The sequence below is a fragment of the Elephas maximus genome, chromosome 1 (genome assembly GCF_024166365.1).
Source record: "Elephas maximus indicus isolate mEleMax1 chromosome 1, mEleMax1 primary haplotype, whole genome shotgun sequence".
In the NCBI taxonomy this organism is placed as follows: domain Eukaryota; kingdom Metazoa; phylum Chordata; class Mammalia; order Proboscidea; family Elephantidae; genus Elephas; species Elephas maximus.
The window spans coordinates 61,796,307-61,812,790 of record NC_064819.1 but is presented as its reverse complement, the minus strand read 5'-3'; the positions used below and the strand labels follow the sequence as shown (position 1 = coordinate 61,812,790).

Genomic DNA, 16,484 nt, shown 5'->3' with positions numbered 1-16,484 from the left:
CATCAACATGTTAATTCAGCAAATGTTAATTAAGTTATAATGAATAAAGGATTTCCTTCCTTCCTCCCTCCTTCCCTCCCTCCCTTCCTCCCTTCCTTCTGTCCTTTGTCCCTTCATCTCTCCATCCTTCCCTTCCTGCCTGCCTTTGTCCCTCCCTTCCTGCTTCCTTTCTTTTCTCTTTCCTCCCTTTACTCATTTATTTACTTGTACATTCTTATCTGCTGCCCGTAATATGCCAAGCATTCTGTTGGATATTGAGGATAAAAGGGAAGGCAAAAACAGACACAGTTCTTCCTTCATGGAACTTTCTAATTAGTGGGCGAGACAACATTAATCAAAGAATCAAAGAAATTAATGTAAAATTACAATAGCAATTAGTGTAACAAGGGAGAGCGATTCTAGAAGAGCATGTAGCAGGAGTTAGTGAGCCGGCCAGCGTCAGGAGGGGCTCTCCTGATGAGAGGAGGGTTGAGCTGAGAGGTGACGGAGAACAGAATACAAGGTTATTCAATGAAGACGGTAGAGTGACTTGGGGAACGTTCCTAGCAAGGAGAAATTCCTGGGCAAGGCCCTAAGGCCTAGGAGAGCAAGGTGCTTTTAAGAAATTGAAAGTAAGCCAGAAAGGTGAGTGCAGTTGGAATGTAATGGGGGGGCCGGGCCATACTAGGCCTTGGGGGTCATGTTAAGGATGGAACACCATTGCAGTGATTTAAGCAGGAGCTGAGGATGAGTGGTAGGAGAATGGGCTATTGGGGCGCATGCATGGAAGCAGGGGGAGCAGTTAGGAGGCTAGTGCGGTAGCCCGGATCAGATGACTGCGGGTTGGTCCAGACACGCGGTAGTGGTGGTGGTGGTGCAGGAGGAGAGCAGTAGAGGGATTTGATGGCATGCAGGCGGCATAACCCATGACTTGATGGTTAGGCGTGGAGCATAATTTGGAAGTGGAGAATGTCAAAATGATGTGGGTTCCCATGGCTGAGCTAGGGGACCTGGGAGAGGGTGGGATCCACTCTGCTTGGATTTCCAGAAAATGTTAGAAGAGAAGTGGGGAGAACATCATGAAGGAATTGAGGTTCAAGCCTGGCCTTGGAGAATGAGTTGGGCCTTACCATTTGGCAAGAAGGGGAAAGGCATACTAATCCAAAGGAATAGTAGTGCAAAGGCACAGAGGCATAACCAGAATAGTGCAGATAAATGCTCACGTTGTCTTGGTTAACGGGCGCTGTCATAACAGACATACCGCAAGTGGGTGGCTTTAGCAAACAGAAATTTATCTTCTCACAGTTTAGGAGGCTAGAAGTTCAAAATCAGGGTGCTGGCTCTAGGGGAAGGCTTTCTGTCTCTTTCAGCTCTGGCGGAAGGTCCTTGTCTCTTCAGTGTCTATTCCTTGGCTCTTTGGTGATTTTCCTGTGGCGTGGCATCACTTGTCCCCCATCTCTGCTTGCTCACTTGCTTGTTTAATCTCTTTTATATCTCAAAAGAGATTGACTTAAGATACACACCCTGCACTAAGAGTGCCTCACTAACATAATGAAGAAAACCAATTTCCAAGAGGGATTATAACCACAGGAGTTAAAAAAAAGAAACAAAAACCCAGACCCGTTGTGGTCAAGTAGATTCTGACTCATAGCAACCGTATAGGACAGAGTAGAACGTGCTCCATAGGGTCTCCAAGGAGCAGCTGGTGGGCTCAAACTGCCGGCTTTTTGGTTAGCAGCCAAGTTCTTAACTACTATGCCAGTATAGAGGTTAGGGCTCACAATATACATTTTTGGGGAACACAGTTTGATCTATAACACACATATATACACATACACAAAAGGGAAATTATTATGTGATCTATAAGTAAGTATGTTGATTTCCTGAGATGCTCATGTCTATTTTGTGTTGCAGTGACCTAAAATATGTAGAATTTATAAAGTTGTAAAAGTGTTTATTAATTATATGGATATTATAATATATAGAAATTCCTCTAGTTTGACATCTTTATTTTGAGATTCATGCATAGCTCTTGATTTTACTATGTGCTTTCTTCCTAATGAAATTTATCCATTTAGGTAGGACGTGGATTTTAGGTATTAGGGTTTTGGCATGTGGATTTGGGATTATTTGACATTTTTAACTTACTAAAATAACTGTAAATATTTTTGGCTGAAATATGAACATGTTGATTTCAGTTTAGCTTTGGAATTAAAATCAAAAGAGAGTCATATCCGAAAATAGAAATGCTCCTGTGACATATCAACTCTGGGGAAAAAGAAGGCGATGATTTGATATTTAACTTTTTTATATTCAGTACAGAAGTGTTGATAGCAAGATGAATTTTGGAGAGGTGCTACAGTACTGAAAATATGAGTTTCTGTGGACAAAGAAATCTTGGCTTAAATACTGGCGTTAGCATGTACTAGGTGTATGAACTCTTAGTTTTTTTTTTTTGTAGAGGTAATAATGATTGCTGTCACCACCCATCTGTCAGTTTGTTGAACCGCGGTGGCTTGCATGTTGCTATGATACTGGACGCTACGCCACCAGTATTTCAAGTACCAGTAGGGTCACCCATAGTGGACAAGCTTCAGCAGAGCTTCCAAACTAAGACAAACTAGGAAGAAAGGCTTGGTGACCTGCTTCCGCAAATTAGTCAGTGAAAACCTATGTATGGACCACAAGAGAATATTGTCTAATACAGGACTGGAAGATGAGCCCCCCCCTCCGCCCCAGTTGGACCAAACCAAAGCTAAACCCACTGCCGCCGAGTTGATTCCGACTAATAGTGACCGTATAGGACAGAGTAGAACTGCCCCATAGAGTTTCCTAGGAGCGCCTGGCGGATTCGAACTGCCGACCTCTTGGCTAGCAGTCGTAGCACTCACCCCCAGGGTTTCCCCCAGTTGGAAGGCACTCAGAATACACACTGGCTGGGACAATGGTCCCAAGCATGCCAACAATTGTTAAGGTGGTGTAGGACAGGCAACATTCTTTCTGTTGCTCACGGGATCTTCATGAGTCGGAGCAGACTCGGCTGCAGCTAACAACGCTGATTGATTACTAGCTGCCTCACAGGGTAGGATTGAGGGAGTCAAATGTGTAAAGCACTTAGCACAGCACCTGGCACATAGTGAGCACTCAGTAAATGTAGTGATGACTTTGGATATCACTGAGAACATTTTACCTGGGTTGTCAGTAGAGAGATACGCGCAATTGCTAAGGTCCAAGGTTGTTAGGTTAAGCCCGTGTACTGGATTTGTATAACTTTATGGCTAGAAAGAATCTTAAGAGATACTCAGATTCAGCAAACGCCCCGCCCCCCCCCCCAAAAGCCAAACCCAGTGCCGTCAAGTTGATTCCGACTCATAGTGACCCTATAGGACAGAGTAGAACTGCCCTGTAGAGTTTCCAAGGAGTGCCTGGCAGATTTGAACTGCCGAACCTTTGGTTAGCAGCCGTAGCACTTAACCGGTACAGCACCAGGGTTTCCAGATTCAGCAAACTTCCTGAGATTTTCTAGAGAAGAAATCATATTTCTTGTAGAATTTACATAACTATATAAATGTCTTAATTTTATTTACCTATTATTTCTCTAAATTCTTGGAATCATTAGTTAGGGAAGGGAGGGGAGGAGCAGTATCAGTTTAATGGTAAAGTCTGGAAGGCCTGGGGGTGAGGTGGGAAGCAGACCCTCTCCAGAGAGGGCATTCTAGGTCTCTGCTTGCTGAGTTTGACTTTCTGATTTAAGAAGAGTGTGTGTGTGTGTGAGAGAGAGAGTGAATATACAAACATAATAATGTTTCTCTTTTCTGTTGCTTCAGATAATGTGAATGGAACCACAGAAAGCTGCCTATCTCAGTGGGAATATTGTTTTTATAATTACAGGTCTAGGCGTTTTCCATTGAGTTTCTCTACTGCCACCTTTTCTACTTGAGCAAAATCTGTATGAAGAGATCGACGGGAAGGAACTGACTACTTCTGTCTCTCCATTGTGTTGAAAGCACATGGCACAGGTAAATGATCTCCAACTTCTTTACCCAGATACAACTGTCATTTCAGCGTATGGTCTCCAAGAGAATGAGCAGATACGTATCTATTCACACACACGGAGACACATGCCATAAACATACATCTATACATTGATATATTCTTCATCTCTTTATTTCTTCTATCTTTTTTCTAAAAATGGAACCATTACCTTTTTGTGGGAAAGAGAATAGCTTTTACGTTTTTTGAGAACACTGAATAGAATGGTTAACAAGGCATTGATTCTGGTGGTGATGGTCTAGATTCAGCTAGGGAGTAGGAAGGAACAATGCAATATATACTATAACTTGACCTTCTTGTTCCTCTTAACAAGATGATAAGGAAGATCTTTTCATTTCAACAGATCTTTTTCTACGACATGATTTTTAATGATAGCACACTACTGTTGAATAGATATCCTAAAATTCATTGATCCCTGCTATTTGGACATTTAAGGTGTTCCTAATTTGTCTGCCATTATGGTACCATGAATGTTCTTAAAGCTCTGTATTCTTCCTGTTATCAGTGGTTTCCTTAGGATAAGTTCTTAGCAGTAAATTGCTGAGTTTCTGCATTTTCAAGTTTTAAGACTTTTGATACCTGTTGCCAAATTGCTTTTCAAAAAGTCAGAGCAGTTTATATTTTCAGAAGCAGTGTGTGAGAGGACCCACTTCCACAGAATTTTGTCAGTTCTGGGAATTTTGAAAACAAACAAACAAAAGCCTTTGCTGATTGATTATGAGAAATGGTGTCTCCATGTTTCTGATTTTGGCATTTATTTGTAAATCATACTATTTTGAAGAACCTCCCTTCTGTAGACAGTTGCATGCTTAAAACATACCAGATTTTGACATTTGAGAAATAATACTAAATCAAGGAGTGAAAGATTCTTAGGGAATTTGAGTTCTTCCGGTTTGAGCAGATATTTTTAGACAACCATGAGATAACTGGATAGCAGCAGTTTTTGATGGAAAATAGAATTTACCATTTCTTAAAATGAATAAAAAGGTGTTAATAAGCATCCCTTATTAAGCACATCTCCAAAGTTCTACTGCACGTTAGTTTAATGTGTGTGTATCTCCAATCTTGGGGACGTGATTAAATAAGATATGGTAGCTCCCCAAAGGAAAATGAAGAACACCAAGGCCACACGACAACTAAGAGCCCAAGAGACAGAAAGGGCCACATGAACCAGAGACCTACATCATCCTGAGACCAGAAGAACTAGTTGGTGCCCGGCCACAATCGATGACTGCCCTGACAGGGAACGCAGCAGAGGACCCCTGAGGGAGCAGGAGATCAGTGGGATACAGACCCCAAATTCTCATAAAAAGACCAAACTTAATGCTCTGACTGAGACTAGAGGAATCCCGGCGGCCATGCTCCCCAGACCTTCTGTTGGCACAGGACAGGAACCATCCCCGAAGACAACTCATCAGACATGAAAGGGACTGGTCAGCGGGTGGGAGAGTGACGCTGATGAAGAGTGAGCTAATTATATCAGGTGGACACTTGAGATTGTGTTGGCAACTCTTGTCTGGAGAGGGGATGGGAGGATAGAGAGAGAGGGAAGCCGGCAAAATTGTCAAGAAAGGAGAGACTGAAAGGGCTGACTCAAGAGGGGGAGAACAAGTGGGAGTAGGGAGTGAGATGTATGTAAACTTATGTGTGACAGACTGATTGGATTTGTAAATGTTCACTTGAAGCTTAATAAAAGTTATTAAAAAAAAAAAAAAGATATGGTAGCTCCCTATGATGCAGAGTTTGTAGATCACAGTGGATGAGGCTGGAGGTTCCAGACTGCCTGAGTCTGGCAAATTCTAGCTCTGCCATTTTCTTGACATGTAACCTTGGGCAAGTTACTTTGTATCTCAATGTCTGAACTTCTAAAATTTAGATAATAGCAGTGCCTATCTCACAGGGTATTGTTTGGAGTGAATACTTGTGAAATGTTTACTGTCACTAAAAACCCCTTTTTAAAAGAATATTTAATGATACGAGAAAATGATCATGATATAGGTGGAAAAAGCCAAGCATATCCCTAACCGTAGTATAATTCCAATCCTGAAAATTATTTTTTCTCATCTTCCTCCTTCTTTCCATCCTCCTCTGGTATTCCTGCCCCCCCCCCAAAAAAAAGTTTAATATACTTCTAATTAATTAAAATCAATGGAGCGATCCCAGGCATGGAGAAATTGCATGACTGATGTTGGCAAGTCAGAGACCTGTTTAACCTGTGAAATCAAAGCTGTCTGTAATAGGTGGCTGGTGGGACCCTCAGAGCAGCCCTTGCTTGGGAGCAGAGCCTCACTCCTACCTAGGGCTGCCTTGCTCCTGGGGGACAGCAAGTGCCTCGAGCAAGGCAAGCTTCCGGGCCTCTAAGGAGCCACAGAGAGAGAGTCCCTAACCAGCTGGCACTATATGTGGGCTGCCCTACTTGGCTCTTCGCTTTCTCTCAATCCTTCGTTTCACTAAAGGAATGAAAAAGAGGGTACTTCTAGAGAACCCCAGCTCTTAGAAAATGTATGTTTCATCCTACAGACACAAGAGGGAAAACTGTGGGCTTATGAGTCCCTCTACCCTTTGGCTGCATTATAAGGTTGAAAAGTAGGAGGAAAATGGGCCAGAGAATTATTTGGCCTTAAGCAGTCACACACAGGGTGACTTATCTGGCTTCAGCCATTGCCTTTCATTTCATATCCTGAAACTATTTGTGTTGTGTGTATTGCTCTGACACTAGCTTGTGTACTGTGTTAGTTTTGGCCCAGATTTCCAGTCTAATTTGAACAACTGTGTACTTTTCAGTAAAAGAGGGAACATCTGAATTCTTAACTGCGACCGTTTAGCTTATGAATTCGTCTTTAACAGGTCATAAATTACTCTCTCCTCTAAGTGATCATGAGGCTGAATAAGAAAATAAACTCATATTTATATACATATGTGTGCCGTTTCTACAAAATTAATAAATTCAGAGGGAGAGAGAACAACAAATGTGTCAGCAAATGTAGGTCAGGAAAGCAGTTCATCATGGTCTGCCAGACTCCAAGGAGGCAACTCAGGAGTGTAGGTAGAAGAAGGCCGTAGGTAACGGTAGTTACAACGGTAATAACACTACCGTATGGAACATTTGATATTTGCATGGAACTTAGCTTCTCCCTAAAGTACAGATCAATAGGGACTAAATCAGAGAGAAAGGAGCGATTCTCTTGCTGCGGGTCACTGGCTGGTGTGTAGAAATGCAGGCGTGTTGATTGGCAAAGGCTTTTTGGAATGAATTTCTCTAGGGAAGCAGAAGAGTGGGGAATATTAAATATTAGCCATGCGCTGCATGAGGGCCTCAACTCTGTGGTCCAACAGTTAGTGATTGTCTTCATAGGTAAACATGGTTACCCAAACCATTAGCAAGACCAGGCAAAATCATTGTTGAAAAGTCACTTTACAAAGTCCAGTAGGGCCTTTGGGGTGCCTAGAGGTTTGCCAGGACAGAGTTAATGTACAGCTTTTGAACTGTGAGAAACTAGGGCAATGTCTGTGAATTCTAACTTTATTCAGCCATTGAACACTCATTTGTTCATTCAGCAAATGCTTTTTTAGTGTCACAGTGGTTAAGAGCTTGACTGCTCAGCAAAATTTCGGCAGTTTGAATCCACCAGCCACTCCTTGGAAACCCTACGGGGCAGTTCTACCCTGTCCTAGGGTCACTATGAGTCGGAATCGACGGCAACAGGTTTGGTTTGGTTTTTATGTTAAAGTTGATGGTTCATATCCACCCAGTGGCATCGTGGAAGAAAGGCCTGGTGATCTGCTTCTGTAAAGATTACAGCCAAGAGACCCCATGGAGCAGTTCTACTTCGTAACACATGGGGTCGCCATGAGTCGGAATCAACATGGTGGAAATGACTTTGCTAGGCATTAGCGATATGGTGAGCAAGACAGATATGGTGTCTGCCCTCATGGAGTTTACAGTCCTAAAATAGTTACAGTGGACGGCCTCATAACTTGGTTTGGGTGAACAGGGGAGCCGAACTGGAACATCCTACAAGAGGCATAGACTGCATTGGAAAGCAGAGTCTGTTCCCCAGAGTTTCAGACTGAGGGAGAAAGAGCTGTAGCTCTGGAAGGCATAAGGCAGAAAGAATCAGAGAATAGTCAGGGACAACTGGACATGAGGTAGTGATTGTTGACAGCAGAAGTGGATTGGTAAATGAAAATGGGAAGAAGGGAAGACTACTATAAAACTTCTTCGGAATGCATGATTGTCAGGGCTGGTAAAACTTGGGTTGCTGTCGATCTCTCAGTTTAGGTAATCTAAACAGTGCATGTTACTGACAAGCCATATCATTAAGATATTGCAAAAGGAATATATTTTACTTTCCATAAACTTTATAAACATGTTAGACAGAACAGTGCAAGGCACTCTGTCTCTACTGTGGTATGCGGTAACACTTTCTTTTTTTAACTGTCATTCGAGGGAAAATTATGGTAGCCACTTTAGCAGAACACATTTACCTTACTGTGACTTGACTGTATCCCTTTTCTAATCTTATCCACCGTAATTCATGTTAGAAAATGAGATTAGTTATATAATTAACTCCACCTTCCATGTACAATCATGACTTACTTTACTTAGTTAATGTTCAACAGATTCTACGCTCCAGATCAAAATAGTCTCTCCAGGGGCCACATCTTGGCCTCTGTAGTACTTGGTACCCTTACACTTAGCATTGCTTAGGGATCATGGTTCTCCTCACCCTCCTCCCTCCTACTCCTAGGTGCTTTTAGGAGTCTCTTAAATAATAGCATCCACTTAGAGATTCCTTCTATCCTCTTTGGCCTTTAACGTGGATTTGGTACAGATGCGGTTTTGGTTTTGGATTTACTATCATCAATGGACCCTGTTTCTCTGCTTTGTCCCACGTACTTGCTGTTGTTGACCATCATCGAGCTGTCCTCCAACTCGTGGAGATCCAGGTACAATGGGATCAGACAGTTGTGACCCACAGGGTTTTCAGAAGTAGATCACCAGGCCTCTCTTCCTAGCTCATCTTAGTCTGGAAGCTCCACTGAAGCCTCTTCAGCATCATAGCAACATGCAAGCCTCTGCTGACAAACGAGCGGTGACTGTGCGTGAGGTGCTTTGGTGGGAAACCCAACCCTGGTCTCTTGCATGGAAGACAGTAATTCTCCCACTAAACCACCACTGCCGTGCATGCCATGTGTTCTACCCAGATGTTTTTCTTTCCTTTGACAAGCCTAGTTCAGTTGGCCATCCCACTCCCCCAGCCACCCACTCACCTAGCACACACATACTATGCATTCTGGAACACAGGGCCTTTGCCCATTCAGGGATCTGCAATGCACATTTCAATGGCTAAGGAAACTTTATTATTGATATTCATTAAATATTTAAAGTAGAAATGTGCCCCAAATTTATCTTTTAGCATAATATGTTCTTCACTTTCATTCCACCTCCTTCAGTCTGGAGGTAGCCTCCATAATTCATAGTCAGTTTGGGGGAAGGTATTATTTTGAGACACTTAATGATGTTTTTCCATGGCACAATGAAAATTGTGTGGACAAAAACTCAAGATGACATAGTGTTTTGTATGTAGGCATAGCTTTTTTCAAAATTATTGTTGAGTACATTAAAAAAACATTAGAGTTTCTAAAATAATTTATCTGGCTTCTGCATAAAGCATTTTATTCTTTAAAAGTTTTATAAATAATACGATTTACCTTGTCATTGTGGAAACATTCACAGAGTTGTAATACCGTGTATGAAATAATGTAGATATTTTGTCATCTGACACAGTAAAACACATTAGGAAGTAGTTGATGCCAAAGCCTACCATTTTGTCTTTCTGTGTTGAAACCACAGAGCAGAGAGCTACAAAGATTTCCTCCCCTCTAATACAGTAATGTTGTGGTGTTGTGTGCTGTTGAGTTGATTCTGACTGATAGCGACCCTATAAGACAGAGTAGAACTGTCCTATAGGGTTTCCTAGGTTGTAATCTTCAGTGGAGCAGATTGCCACATCTTTTCTCCTGCGGGGTGGCTGGTAGGTTTGAACTGCCAGACTTTGGGGTAGCATTCAAGCACTTAACCATTGTGCAGCCAGTGCACACAGCACAGCATGGCACACGACAACAACAATACATTAATGCCACTGCTTTCTGTGCAGGCAGACTGTACCGTTCAAAGTGTGAGCGTTGAAAAAAAAGAAAGAAAAAAAAAGTGTGAGCATTGACGAAGTAGAAATACAGCTTTGGTGTAACTTTATCAAAATGACAGTATTCTGTGATACTTTTCAGTAAATTACTCTATTTTTTTCTCTGATACCAGTTACCACCGAGTTGACTCTGAGTCATGGCAACTCCGTGTGTCAGAGTAGAAGTGTGCTCCATAGGGCTTCAATGGCTGATTTTTTTGAAAGTAGATCACCAGGCCTTTCTTCTAAGGTATCTCTGGGTGGACGCCAACCTTTCAGTTAGCAGCTAAATATGTTAACTATTTGTACTACCCAGGGACTCCATTTTTTTTTCTCCTGTTAGAATTTATCAAATGAGATAAAATATTTAAATATATTTTCTAAGTTCTAGAGTGTTAGGTATCATAGCTTTCAATGTTATAGTATTTAGAAATGGAAGGGACCTTGAAGATCATTTGGTCCCCTTCTCCTCTAATTCAAGACCCCCTCCCACAATGCCATTAGCAACTTTGCCAGTGTCCAAGTAGTGAGTCATTTAGTCATTGATAATTGAAACAACCATGATCATTAGAAAATTTGGAAGTAATATCCAGAACTTCTTGGGAGTAATGTAGTTTACTTGGAGTTAGCAAGAAACGACAAACTCATGCCATCTGTATGCCAAGCAGTATCCAGAAAGATCCAGTCTTTAGATTAAATGAGAAGTATGTCATTGATATTAACTTATGCTTCCATTAAATGTTTTAGTAAGATTTGGGACTTGGCAATCATATTTGTCCCTCCATTTTTCTCGTCAGAAATATTCTTTACTCTCTATTGCTTATTTTCCTTTTCTTTAAAATAGGGACAACAGGCCTTTGAGAGGATTACAGACATACGAACCCTTAGAACATTGCCTGGCCTGGCATATAGTTTATGCTCAACAAACATTTGCTGCTGTTACTGCTACTTGTCTTTTTCTCCCCTCTACTAGAGGAGCCCTGGTGGCACAGTGGTTACAGTGCTCAGCCACTAACCAAAAGGTGGGCGGTTTGAACCTGTCAGTAGCTCCAAGGGAGATAGATGTGGCAGTCTGTTTCCTTAAAGATTTACAGCCTTGGAAACCCTATGGGGAGAGTTCTGCTCTGTCCCGTAGGATCACTATGAATCAGAATCCACTGGATGGCAGCAGGCTTGGTATGGTCTACCCAACAGTATAGTACCTCATAACTGAAAAGTTGCTGGTTCAAGCCCATCTAGAGACACCTCAGGAGAAAGTCCTGGAGATCTACTTCCGAAAGAGTACAGCCATTGAAAGCCCTGTGGATTACAGTTCTACTCTGGCCCACATCGGGTAGCCATAGGTGGAAACTACATGGCAACTGGTTTTCCTTTTTTTTTTTTTTTTAAATCAACAGTCTGCTTTTTCTGGTGGAGATTTCTTGAGTGTCTAAAACAAATCAACATAACCAAACTAGAGATTCAGTGCTGATGTCTCTTCTGCTTTAGAAACGGGGGCTGAATTTGCCCTCACTGGCGGATGATCCGATTCTCTGAGTGCCTCTGTGGATGAACCCAAGTTCTCTGGGTGTGCCCGTGGACTGGGAATCAGGAGAGACCCACATTGTGTGTGACTTTGAACAAGTTCCTCAGTGACTCTGGGCCTCCAAGTGTCGCATCTGTAATGTGAATGGGTTGCTGTCTAAGGCTTCTTCCACTTCTAAGATTTCTTCTCATCCTAAACCCTTGCTGTTTTAAGCCTTTGAAGTCCTTGTAAGGTGGGAACTCAAGAGGAGTCACAGTAGCTGTTCATATTCTCTGGGCATTTTTACATATGTGCCAAGTATGTTTTTGTTTGTTTCCTCCTTCATGCTTAGGTGGAGAAAATGATCTGTGCCTCCGGGGATGATGGTTACCAAAAAAAAAAAAAAAATCCCACAAAACCAAATGCTGCGTCTGTGCACAAAGGCAACCGCCTTCCAGATACTTAACCCCTTAAACTAGCACTCAGATGGCACAGAGGGGGCACCATGTCAGCTGCCACTGAAATACAGCCATCTCTGGAGTGAGATTTGGCAGCTGTGTAACAGTCAAGCTGCAGTACTTATGTGCTAGTTTGGGGAAAGGAGGGAGACAGAAATAGCAGACTTCAAAATAATCCAATTAAAACAGCAGGGGGAGTGGAGTTGGGTAACAAGAAGAGAGGATGGCGTGCCCTAAAGTCTGATTATTTCTACTGTTAGACACTGTGGGCTTTGCTTTCTGAAGCCCTGAGTGGCATTTCAGTTACTGAGTCCATGTCTTGCTTGAATACTCTGACCACAGTCAAGGATCTCCTGCACACACCCCGAAGAGGAGGCTTCTCTGATGTCCCCTTGAGCCATAATCCCCTATTTTTGTCTTGTTTTTCTCTCTCCTTCTCTTTTCCCAGTTGTCTAATTATCAGATTGTATGGGCACATAAATAGATCCGTCTTTTCAGAGCCACCGCCTCTCTTTACCCCCTGTATAGGATAATGTCATGGTTAAGTATTTATGACATCAGAATGCACTATACTGGAATGCATTTATGTTAAGGCATCTTTTGAATGGCTCAGGAAGGATAAACTGGCTCCCAGAAAGGAAAACCCTCTGTTTCATTCAAGGATCTTGGTACTAATGACAGGAAAGGAAGATCCAGAAATGTACCTGGTAGACAAACGCAGTTGAATAAAAATACAGAATTCCTTAGGTTTCCTGGAATGTGACCAGTAACCGTTGTGATAAATATAAGAAAAAGGACATGGAAATGAAGTAGATAAAATTGAAAAACACTGAGAAATACGTGTGGCAGCAATTTGAAAAATAGGAAGTTTTGTCAACAGAGTTAGAAATAATTAGATCATCAGATAATAAGACATCAGAGCTCTGAAGAGGGAGATCCCAGAGAATCAAGGAAGCAGCTGATAAAGGAACCCGAGCATTTTAATTTAACCAGAAAAGAGAAAGCTTTAAAAAGAAATTCAGCGATTTGAAGGTTAGTTTCATTTCAAAGCACATGAACTATTTAGCTAATGAACAGAGTTCATATAGGTCTATTGTGATAAAATGGAACGAAAAATGAATTCAGGGAAAATTAAATAAAATTTATGGAGTGGGAAAGAAAAAAGAGATTTGGTGTCAGAAATTCTGGCTCTGAATTTCAGTTCTGCAACTTATTAGCTTGGTGGTCTCAGGGAAATCACTTCCAATCTGAGAGTTTGTTGTTGTGTTCACTTTTCTTCCTGATCTGTAAAACAGAGATAATTGTAGTAACTGGCTCACAGGGATGTTGTGCAGATCAGGTGAGATATTGCCTAAAAAAAAAGTTTTGTGGGTTATAAAGCCCTTGTAGAGATGCTATTTCTGCGAATATGCAGTACCCTCCTAATATGGAGTAAGCTGATGGGGACAGTAATCACCTGCCAGGATAACTTAGAGCAGCAGTCATATAGATGAAAATCTGTTGTATAAAACTTTTAAAAATGCACGTTGACTTTTTTCCCCTGGTCTCATTTTAGTGGTGCAAAAATTCTTCTCTGTTTGTAGGGTTTTTCTAAACATTTTCGGGTGAGCTCTGTAACAGAGTTGTCTGTGCTCTGCCAGGTGATAACCCACATGATTTTATAGTAAATATTGCCTCTGAGTAAACCTTGAATAACAGATTACAGGAAAAGGATATTGTCTTGTCTTGTTTACTCATTCTCATTTGGGGAGGCTTGGACAGAGAAAGGAAGGGGCTTTGTGGGTCATGAACAAGAGTTAGAATAAATAGGATGCTCAGGGAGAAAGCCCTGACACAGAGAAGGTGCAGCGCTGTAAATTGCACAGTGTGGGCTGGTGCGCCCGGTTCCCTGTATGCCTCAGCCCATCTGTCTCATTAGCTTCTGTCTCTTAATCACAGACTCCGTGAAGTGCCTACTTGTCTTTTTTAGCTTTTTATCCTAATCTCCTGCAAAAGTTAATGAAAGGAAATCAACTGGATAATATCCTGTTTCTGTGTATTCACATGCATGCCAGCGAGTGGAACAAGCTATGTTTATAACACAGGGATTGGGTCTGTGTGCCTAGGCGTGTATTTGGTGTGCACTGATGAATATGTGTACATTCATGCAGTTACTCGCCGACATAACACGTGTGCATCTGTTGTATATACTCTAACATGGAAAAGACACGTTGACATTAATTAGAAAGGGTGATATGAAACAGTGAAAGTCAAGTTCCTTTCGGCAGCATTTACTCTTATAATTAAAGTGCAGGATGGAACCGTTGTGTGTGCAGGAGAGACTCCTTATTCACCATTTAGGACAATAGTAGGAGTTAAATACTAACAGGTTTAAGTGTCAATAAGTGTCTGAATACAAATTCTCTATTGTGTGCAGTTTCTGCCACAAGGCAGTGTATTTTAGATGTGTTTCTGCTTGCTCGGAATTTGGAACGCTCTGGGTGAAGAATGTGGCAGAGTGGAATTTGTGACAGAAAGTACACCCAGGTCATTTGTTATTCTTTAGGAAGTGCGCTGGACTGAACTACCACATGGACAAAAGAACAGCTTTGTTCACAAGGTACAGTAGGAGCAGTACAAGGAAACTGAGTCGAGAAACTTAGGGAGTCCATCTTTGATTGATGATGCTTCTTATTTCCTCTTTATTATTCTCAGTGAATAAAAACTATGAAATTGGATTTGAAAACTGGATTAAGACAATTGGCTTCTCAGATTTTGTTACCTTTGCTGTTGCCAGTTTTCCAAGTAAAGCACATAGTCACTGTATCGAGAATCTATGTTTATTATATTACGTCTTCCTAAAAAAAGTGTACCCTCGGGGGTGGAAATTAAGAATTAGTTTAGAAGAGGTAGAGACTGAAAGTATCTGCTAACTGTGGTAGTATTTGTCTCTAAATACGTTATAAAAAAAAAATATTTTTTTTTTTTAATATTCCCCTTTATTTTTATAGAGTGAGCAGTGGAGTAAAATGAGAACAATTTGGGGTCAGGATACTGTTTGGTCTTCCAGCCCATCTGTAGCCCCACCCCTTTTGCCCCGGCTAGAGTTTACTCTGAGGCACTGGTAGCTTGGTGGTAGAATTTTCCCCTTCCATGCAGGATACCTGGGTTTGAGTCCTGGCTAATACACCTCATGCATAGCCACCACCTATCTGTCCATGGAGGCTTGTGTGCTGCTATGACGCTGAACAGGTTTCATCAGAGGTTCCAGACTAAGACAGACTAGGAAGAAAGGCCTGGTGATCTGTTGTCAAAATTAGCCAGTAAAAATCCTGAAGGTCCCAATGGTCCAATCATCAACTAGTGATGGGGTGGTGCAGGACTGGGCAACATTTGTGCATGGGGTGGCCAAGAGTCAGGTGACTACTTGAAATAACAACAACAGGTTACTGTGTTCCCATTTGGGGCATCACTCTACCCTCCAGATACATTTATCATGGATTTATAAGCATGAGCCTCTACTAACTAGGCTGTAAACTACGTGAGAAAAAGACTTGTTTTCTTTGTCTTTGTAACTGTAATACCTAGGACAAGGCCCTACACATAACGTGTTAAATGAATGAATCAGTCAAACACCTATCGTGTGCCTATGTTTGTCTGAGAAACTAGGGACAGTGTAAAGAAGTGTAAGATGTCATTCTGTTTGCTCTGAAATAGTATAAAATCTAGTTGAGAGCTAGAACAACTTCAACAACCACACAAATGTTGGATTAATCCAAGGAATAAAATAAAATCCATGAGTCCATACTGATAAAATAAATAACTGAATAAACAAATAAATGGGGGGAAAGAGACAACTCTTCCTTACAGAAGAATTCCAGTGAGTAAACAAAAAAGGAACGAGGGAATAGAAGAGCGTCAGTAGAACACCACAGCAACACCTGGGCTAGGAAAGCTCCACTGGTGGATGGTAAAATCGGTGAGCAGAAGTTTAAGCAGAAAGAGGGTATTTGTAGGGTCTCAGAGTATCTCCCTTTAAATATTTAGTGATTAAAAAAAGAGGAAAATAGTAACTTTACAGAGGAGAATCCTGGCAAACCCCACCCTAAGCAAGTGATCAAAGTTGACATCACCAGCAATACATGTGGACGTCGTGTACCCCTTGATATGAAGCACAGAGAAGGATACATCTCCTCCGGGTGCCCTTTCCAGTAATGCATAATATTATATAATCACTCTAATCAAGAGAAAATACCAGAGAAACCCACCCTGGGGGACATCTTAAAAAGTAACTGGCCAGTACACTTTAAAAATGCCAAGGTC

At 41.7% G+C, this 16,484-nt stretch overlaps 1 protein-coding gene across 7 annotated transcripts in view; it reads left to right on the top strand.

Annotated features, from left to right (window-relative positions):
• ATXN1 (ataxin 1) overlaps nucleotides 1-16,484 on the top strand; it is a 533,523-nt gene that overhangs the window by 206,439 nt on the left and 310,600 nt on the right. For all 7 annotated transcript variants that reach the window (XR_007517400.1, XR_007517403.1, XR_007517401.1 and 4 more), the window contains exon 4: nucleotides 3,871-3,998. The gene's annotated coding sequence lies outside the window, so the exon portion shown is untranslated. The remainder of the gene's footprint in view (nucleotides 1-3,870; nucleotides 3,999-16,484) is intronic.